A 9,356-nucleotide genomic window follows, 5' to 3' on the forward strand; every position below is an offset into this window, starting at 1 on the left:
TGAACGCTGTCTGGCCGGCCCGACAGCAATACACAATGTGTGAATCGAATTTCTTAAAGGCACCCTTAAGTCAACTATTAAGTCGACGTTGATTGTTAAAATGGCAGTCCAGAAACCTCGTAGTGCTACTTTTGTGCCAAGAAAGAGCCCATTTTGAAATGAAATCACGTTGTAGTGCTCCGCGTTGGGTTGGTGCACTTCAAATTACCCGCCTCAAGAAGCGGACCGACCGGACCGTCTCACATGCCTGTTGCTGGCCTGGCTTTACTGCGCTAATAGCAGCAGAGCGAAAGCAGTGGGAGCCACAGCAGCAGCAACGGCCATTGATCAATTTCTCGCCATTGGCTCAGAGATTGCAGACGCTTTTGTTTCAACTGTGCCCCGCTAGATGGCACCACCTGTCCCGTGTAACCATGCGAAAATTGAATACTTGAACCACTCGCGCCATTCCCCATAGAAACGTCCAGCGGTTCTTTTTTCCATGAATCAAACAGAAATAAACAAGAAACACTTTATTGCATCTGTAGCGCACGAAACATTTTTTGTTTAGTGTAGTTGGATGGATTACTAGTGATTAATTGTATACAGTCTGCCTGATGTTATTATGATCATTCTGAAAATGTCCTACTGCGGCTCTTGTGTTCTTGTGCATTTAATTTCTCGGTAAGTACAGCACTGTTGTTAATATTGTCGTTTTAGATGTCGTCATACATTGGGCTTTCAGTCTGTTGTAAACTGTTATTTGACTTTAGTGTCCTTTAAACACCTAACACAGTCGCAACTACACATCTATAGAAGCACAGCTCACTTTCGTGCAGGGCTTTCATTGGATTAGTTAGTACATTCTAAGCTGGGAAAAAACAGTGCAAAAAGGATGAAGACACAGAAACATAGTACACACATCACTGTTCGAATGAGTACTGTATTTCTGTGTACTCATCCTTTCTGCACTGTTTTCCCTAGCTCACTTTCATCATATGAATCATTTCTATGAACAAGGAATAGACAATAATTTTTGCCCAGATTGGTTCAACATTCCTGAAGTTTGATATGTTAGACTTCTTGCTTTTTTTGCAAGAGAGAACTTAGTTTTGCAAATAATTGTGCAGGCCCTAGCAGAAACCATCAAAATGAGTTATGCTGAACCTGGCTGCCACATCGCACCAGTATTTTTTACTGCTTAACAATTGTTTTTCTCAAGACTGAAATGACTTGTTTTAATTTACGAACCTTCAACCATGGCTCCTTTTTGCCAAGATATGCTACTGAATTGCTTGTCTCTTAAGTCTTTCCAAGAATGTCAAAGGGTTATGCACAAACCTTGAGCCGTTCACGAAGCGATAACGGGTGCTCGCCCGTATGAAGGGTCTTGAAGTGCCGAACTAGGTGGCACTGCTGCTTGAATGTCTTGGAACAGTGGTTGCACTGGTATGGCCGCTCGCCCGTGTGCTTCCTGATATGACGTTCAAGGTGGCTGACGGCGGTCGTCGTGTAAGCGCACACTCTGCACTTGTAACGCCGCCGAGACACACTTCGCGGCTTGATAACATCTGGCACTATAGGGTCTAGATCACCTGCAACACAGAGCAGTAAAAGCCGGTTCACACGAAACTCCATTCTCACCACACATTTGTACGAGATACTCTTATGAAAGCGTTTTCGTGTTTGTAAACAGAACATAAGTAGTGATGCGAGGAACATACCAGTCGAAAATTGATTTGCACTTTAGGGAATGGTATACAATAACGTAAACTGAAATAAAGAGATATTTATGATTCATTTTTGTTTTACAAATGCATTATTTATAAGATTTGTGACAGAACATTCCTCAAGGAGGACAGTTCAGCTTTCATAAGAGCATTAAAGGCTGAGTAAAGCAAGCTCCTGAAGTAATAGTGAAACTAAATATCTGAAGGTTTCTACACTTAAAGTATTATAAGCACATTTGCATTTAAACACTTTAAAAGAGCAATCTAATCACAGCTTTGAAGAAAAGCCAAAATAAAGCAGATATTACACATCTACTAGTTTGCAATAAAGGAGAAGAATGCAGAATGTTCAGAACGAACAGCAATAAATAACATAGGAGTATGCCAGTGATCAAGCCCAATGCTGTTCAACTTTGATGTAATACTACAATTGTTACCTGAATGATGCAGCATTGCAAGATTGATTTTATTTACTAATTTTATTACAACATCAAGGCTCTCTCTTATCATGCAACATAATCAAAATCAAGCAACATATGCTATGCTGAATGTAGCCAAACTCAGCAAACACTGTAATACAACTTTTCAAGCAGCAGGTCTTATCATGACATTCCATGTAAGCAGAACACACCTAGAAATTTTAGAAAAAAAAGCACTGCATTGAAAAGCACAAAAATTTTATACTACAAAACAGGGCATCAGTAACGCCATGTAATCATGAAAAGCTCGACAAATCTGAAAAAAAATATGTACACACACGAATAGAAGTTCTAACATGCAATACGATTGGACAAGCTTTTGGAAATCATAGGTCATGTTCTGTTGCAATGCCAAAATGTGTCACTTATTTCCGTTGCCCCAATTGTTATCGGAATGAACGAATTGGGAAGCATAGCAAAACTACTCTTCTATTTTGAAGGGATGGTTGTGGCGAGGGTGTGCGCCGCACACGTCATGAAAGAAGTCACAAAAGAACATGCATGGTGATGAAGTTTATGAAAGCGCATGCAGTGTGCTACTTCGAGATTACTTTGACAGGCTCTCAAGTTAAGCATGTTACTTAAACAGTGAAGCATTCGTAGACCAGAATGTCTGGCTTGCAGATATAAACTCTACAACAAGTCAAACACTGCTGCTCTATGGCTCGTGAATTTTCGTTTGCAAGGCGAGTATCTGTTACAAACAGCAAGTGCCTTGGTAAGATGCATAATCCAATTTTCGCTTATGTCTCTTTCCCTGTGCATGTATGAAAAAATTGAAAAAAAGAAAGCAGCTACTATAAGTATTATTACCAGTACTACTGCTGTCACAAAAAAAGCTGTGTTGTTTCTGTGATACACTCAAATCTCATTATAACAAAGTTGCATCTTGCACTAAAATGAGTTCGTTGTATCTCAAAATTCGCTATAATGGTTCATTCGTAACACTATATTGCAAGACTCATTCTTCATTTATTTTGTTATAAAAGTTCTTTCATTATATCTGAGTTCATTATATCAAGGTTTGAGTGTATTCTAAACACTGCCTCAGTAGTATATTGGAAAAAAATGTGCATGAGCAACTCTAAAGTGAAGATTAATGCACAGATCCACCCTGTAAGAGATGTACTTTTTGAATGAGTAAAAAGCAACATGATGGCAAAACACAAAGTGCATGTCACTGTTCACCGAGGGTTCTGTGACACAAAAGCTGGTTCCAAGTTTTCCAATACGTATCCCGAGACCCTGAAAGAAAATAAGTGAAATTAAATGAAGGGGCATTTCAATTAAACCGAAGCGTAATTGACTGTTAGTGCGAGCAATGCCTGCCAATGTATTCAAAACTGTCACGACGCTGAGGTTGGAATGCAAAGCTTCAAAAACAAAAGCTCTTTGTTGAAAACCAAAGTCACCATTTCTTGTGCACCCTGACTGAAGCTTGATAATGTAGCAAAATTACCTATTGAACACCATTTCTTATAACATGAGTTTAGTTCTCAAAGGAGTTTCAACAGAAAACACCAGTGAAGAAATGGGTGACATACTCAGAAGGCATGCTCAATAAGAATATCTGGTGTCTCCCGTCCCAATACCACCATATGATAATGAGACACACTGCAGTTGAGGGTCCCGAAAATATTCACAACCTGTTCTTCTGTAATGCATGCTGGCATCGCACCGCACGTGGGCTTTTAGCATTTTCCTGCCACCAAAATGTGATTGCCGCGGCCAGAATTAGTAAGCATACTCAGTAGGTTTAGGCATTGCAAATGAGAAAGCATGGTTCTTCGACTACTCAGTGCCGATCGTGTCTACAAAGTGTGAAATGGCTTGTGTCGCAGAAAAATGGTTGAAACTTCAAACAGAACACAGTGCTTGGCTAGTTTCTTGGAAGTGAAGGCCAGATTCACATTTAATAAAGAAATTACAGTGCCAATTGGGAAAAACGAAAAGCGGGCAAGATAGAGTGCCACACATCCAACTGAGTTGAAAGAATTGGTTAATTTCTGCTGCAGCATCTCGCGGTTGCTTGTTTTTTTTTCTGGTTTTGAGTTGGCACCAAAATTCTTTCATTAACCTATGCACCAGCTCACCTGATGCTACACTCTGAATCACAGTCATTAGCGGTCCCCAAACAACGGGGACCGCTAATGATAGTCTGATGAAGAGCATGCCATGCTACAGCGGGAGATATGCCATGATGCCAAACAGCAAGAAAACACAAAGCAGGAGTTAGAATCAAAACAGTATATTAATCGTCGAGGTTTCAGATTTCGAAGTACCAATATGATTATGAGGAACATTGAAAACTTCCACGACCTGCAGTTCTTTAATGACCACCTATATATCTAATCAAGCAATTCACCTTCATCGAAATGGCAGCTGGTATTTGATCCCACGAGCTTAATTAGGTTATCATCAAACAGGATACACTCACACAAGAAGAAACGGTGACAATACGGGAAATGGGGAGAAAATTTCCCCTGGAACTGGCTTTTCTAGTGTAGTACCACAGTAAACTCTATTCATTATGAACCAATCTGAAAAAAGTTTAAGTGATAAAATGTTCTGGAAATTATACCTCACAACTTGCAATTGCACCTTGTGAAAAACCCATTAGTAACCGCCAGGCCAGCGGCAGAAGGCGCAGCATGGTCACAGCGAAAGTCGAAAGAGCGGCCTTTCTCGAACGTTTTTTTAACATTCTTGGATAGCTATTACAGGTACCCTTGCATGGCACCCACTACACCATGAATCATAAGTTTTTGGTAGGGGGCAGGCATCCACTATGCCATTATTCTTCATTCTTAGAAAAAGTGTCGGGCCACTGCACACTTGTAAGTCATGACGTGCATTTTGTTGATGCTGTGGTGACGAGAAATATTTTTGCCCGAGGCATTTGTTCTGGGTCAGAGCATTCAACCGCCAACTCATTATGCAATTCACACTGTGCGATGCCTGGTTGCTGCTTTACAGTTTACTGTTCTGAAGCACTTTAATACACACATTAACTTGATTCCTTACCTGACATGAAGACAGCATAAAGTCAGTTTGCAACAGAGTCTCAAGCAACAGAGTCCCAAGTGCTAGGGTACTACCCACACCACCCCAGGTTGGATTTAAGTCCTAAGTGTTCTTTCTTTATTCCTTTCTTTTTTTATTTCACGTGAACACCAGCAACGACAGTGGACAACTAAAGCGCCAGAATCAGCCCTTGTTGTGATCTCATAATGGATTTTACTGTAAAATGAGCTTGATCTCAGAGAGTGATATAATTCCATGAAAAATGGCTAAGGATGAACCGAATGTTGAATGCTGACACTGCCGTACTTCTTTTGTCAATGAGCACATGTGTGAGCACACAGTAAGAGAGCCTTAGCAGCCAGAACTCTTCTGACGTTTGTGCTCTAATCAGTATGCTTATGTCTGATAATCACAAAACTGAATGATAAATCCTCGAATGTTGTCAAATAAATCATTTTAAAATGCTAACAACGCTCTATTTTTTATGATACTTCATCACTTCGATCACAGCTTTAAGCGGAGCTGCTGCCATAGCATCAATGCTTTTTATTCTTTTTCGCATGCGGGGCCACGCTTCAACATGCAGTTTCTCAGCATCACCAAAGTTTATGCACTCTTGATGATGTGGCGCTCCACTGCGGTAGGCTGATACTTTATCATTACATTAAAGTGTGGTGCACTTAAGATTGTGACCTACCACAATGTAGCGCTACTTCATTAAGTATGCTTCAAACTTTGGTGTTACTGAGAGACTGCACATTGAACTGAGACTCCGAATGTGCAAACAAATAAAAAACATTGTTACGAAATACCAGGTTACGAAATGCCAGGTGCGTTCTCCTGCTGAAATTTCAGTTTCATTGTGCACAGACCCAGACTCAGACGGAGCCGTGAGTTCAAGTGAGTCTGGGCGAGTAACATTTTGGTGAATTTGAGTTCGAGTGAGCCCGGTTGAAGAACATTTTCGTGAATGCATCCGTGCGAGTTCGGCTCAGGAAAATATTGGCGAGTTTGAGTCCGAATACGTCCAAAGTGCGAAATATAATTCTTGGGTGAGTCCGAGTGAGTTCTATTTTCTTTTGCCATCCAATGGTCCATCCGCTCATCTTCAGCTTTACTATGAGCCTTGTCTGAATTCACGTTTGCACTCACATCCACTCATACATATTCCAAAGCAGTGTCGGTGATACACCATTTTAATATTCATTGATTCCAGTCACGGAATACATAGGGGTGTACCTTGCCCCTTCCAATTTTCAAGGGAAGGTCTAGAAATATATCTTATTTTGTCATCTCTTCTAAAAAACAAATGTCTTGATGGTTTTCGTGCATTCACAACTCATGTTCAAGGGTACTATGTCAAGAGGTCCCAAGAAGAGCACAGCTTACGTGAAATATTGATGTTAAAGAGTTTTAACACCATGGTCGAAAAAATTTAATTCTAGGCTAACGGACTCATGAGCCCACTCATTCATACTCAGATTAAGCTTTGAATCTGAGTAGGTCAGGGGGAGTGATGTTTTGATGAGTTCGCATTCAAGTGAGTCCAGTCGAAGAAAATTATTGCGAGTGCAAGTTCGAGTGAGTCGGGCTTAGGAAAATATTGATGAGCCTGAGCCCGAATTAGCACAAAGCACAAAACATATTTCATGAGTGGACCTGAATGAGCTCCACAAGTTCTCCCGACCTGTGGCTGCATGTGACATCGCCAATACCCACACAAGGAAGAAGCTTCACAGGAAGGCTGAGAAGCCACTAGGGACAATGCCTCGGCGGTGCTATTGAGACAATTTATTTCACATGTCCCTGAAAAAAAGTGTGTGCAAATCTTTCCACTCTGCTGTTTCTAAGATAATGAACTATTGAGGTTCAAAACAAACGAATTATAGCACGGCGAATGGTAGCAATTGAGCGAAATTTGTTCTAATGTGGAATGAAAAAAGCAGGCGACACACACATATTCCTGTTGTACAGCATGCGTTTCCAAACAAACATGCTCAAACAAGATAGCTAGCACATTGTTGTTGTTGGGTATAACCGTCTTATGTTTTCCGATATAAGAGTTGTGTGGTCAATGCCGTTGTGCTTCAAGGCCCCGAAAGTGGTTCGTACACTCTGAAAAAAAATTTCAAATCTTTTTTAGAGAAATGCCACCACATCGCACACCACGCTAGGGGCAATGCCAATGCACACAAGCATTCCCGAAAATTTCAGTTGCGTTTCAAGCTCAAAGCCATGTCTACATTCATTTCTTGAAGTTGTCTTGGCACCTGGAACAGCAATGTACGGCTGTTCCTAGTCTATCATAAACAAGCGTCACAGACATTCATTTCAATGGCTTATTGGTGCTGTAACCAGTGACATATACCCAGAAATATTACAATGGGGGACAGACATACATCTTGCCAAGATGACCATTGTGTTTTTCTCACTGTTGTGTAGGTTTTCATCTTACTTATACAAAAATTAAAATAACGTCCTGAAATCAACTTGAAAAAATTTAACATGGGTTCCCAGCTCAAGTAATTGCATTGTTCTATTGAATTTCTCTTGAAAAACTGATCGACCAGCAGTTACAATTTCAATAACCTCACACAATTGAGTGCTATTTAATACTGGTACAGGCTACACAAAATAAAGGCACTGAAGACGTTGGATGCATTGCACTGAACTGTGAAGCCATTCCGATATATGGTGTTTGAAAGAGAAACTTCGAGAGGGAACACTTGTAAGGGGTGTCCTCCCCCCCCCCCTCAGCCATCGGGATGGGGGGGGGGGGTCATTTACGCCACTGGCTGTAGCTCGTCGGTCAGCAGACCCGGGCAGCTTAGCCCAGTTAGAATGAACCGACATAATCAGCACAAGAAAACGTGACCTTCTCGGCTCATCTAGTCGCAGCGACTAAGAGCTTTGCCTTCAGCATGAACGAACGATTATACACTCGCTATTGCAACCAGAGAGCGATGCTGAGCCCTTAAAACGCTCAGCAGTGATCGCCATTGGCTGGCACCGACACCGCAAAGAGAAAGCAGGCCTCTTGGCGGTGTGCTTCGCGAAAACGTTTTTCGACGTATAATGCGCCACAGCTGACTGCGCACTGTTCAAGCAAGGCCAGACGCGCCTGCCAACATGACCATGCGTCTTATTTTGTCATATGTACGCAAGAGTGACACCTGACTATCGAGCGAAACCGCAGACACATGAAAGAGAGAGTTCAAGTTTCACCAACAGGTTTCCGACACTTACCTCCGAACGAGTTCTTAATTATCGATGTCACAAAGTGCACTTTCAATCGTTATTGAGGCTTACCGGAATCGAGTTTTTATCAGTTTCGGTTACTTGCGCAGTTTGCGGAAGAGATGCGGCCAATCGCGAAGGAGAAATTCGATCCCGAATGGGCTCGATTACGCGGTAGAATTTGTACCATTATTTACGGATTTCTCGATTCTTACGTCAACTAGAGCCTCACAATGTTTACATTTATGTTAGGTTGGCTCTGAAGTAGGTTGCCGCTTACTGTGTAGCTATTTACGGTGCAGTTAAACTTCAGTATGAGGTTAATTAACTTTTAAAGAGCGTATTGTAAACGCAGACGCTCTTCTCTAAGCGCGGCCATCGCGTGGTGTCGATGCTCGCGAGAGACTAGGAAAATGAGAGATTAGGAAAACTGAATTTTTCGACATGTCACTCTCAAGTATGGCATAAAATAAACATTAATTAGCTCCACAATGAGCACAAAATGTTACACATTACTTGCTGGAGTTTTCCGTTAAACACAGTCAACAACTGAAAGCAGTAACTAGTTTCGCTTTCGAAGCTTCAGCCACTAATGAGGGTTGTGACACTACGGAGGTTAACAAATATTCTTATTAAATCTTCATCGCGGACACCGCTACGTTGCAGCATATCAATAATTGCGGCCAACTGACCTAAGCGACAGTGACGATGCGTTTGCCTTCACCACGAGCTACAGTAGCAAAAAAAAAAAAAAATCGCACGGGCATTTAGTTTGAGCACGCTGATGTTTATGCAAGAAATGTGCTGCCATAAAAAGTATAAAAAAAGCTTTGTCATAAATGTTTGGAAACAAGGACGCTGGCAAGGAATAATCTTAAAAAAAAAACAGCCTCAATTTACCCGCACC

At 41.4% G+C, this 9,356-nt stretch overlaps 1 protein-coding gene across 3 annotated transcripts in view; it reads right to left on the bottom strand.

The window, feature by feature from the left end:
• Positions 1-8,828, bottom strand: part of LOC119164704 (uncharacterized) — a 70,251-nt gene extending 61,423 nt beyond the window's left edge. Inside the window, exons 1-3 of one of the 3 annotated variants that reach the window (XM_075873935.1) lie at positions 8,522-8,828; positions 3,377-3,433; positions 1,321-1,574 (exon numbers count right to left, since the gene is read on the bottom strand). The gene's annotated coding sequence lies outside the window, so the exon portion shown is untranslated. Of the gene's footprint in view, positions 1-1,320; positions 1,575-3,376; positions 4,307-8,458 lie in introns of those variants that run through there. The other 2 variants (XM_075873932.1, XM_075873934.1) reach the window with 2 other exon arrangements.
• Positions 8,829-9,356: the final 528 nt, after the last annotated feature.

This window comes from Rhipicephalus microplus, chromosome 9, assembly GCF_043290135.1.
Source record: "Rhipicephalus microplus isolate Deutch F79 chromosome 9, USDA_Rmic, whole genome shotgun sequence".
Classification (NCBI taxonomy): Eukaryota; Metazoa; Arthropoda; class Arachnida; order Ixodida; family Ixodidae; genus Rhipicephalus; species Rhipicephalus microplus.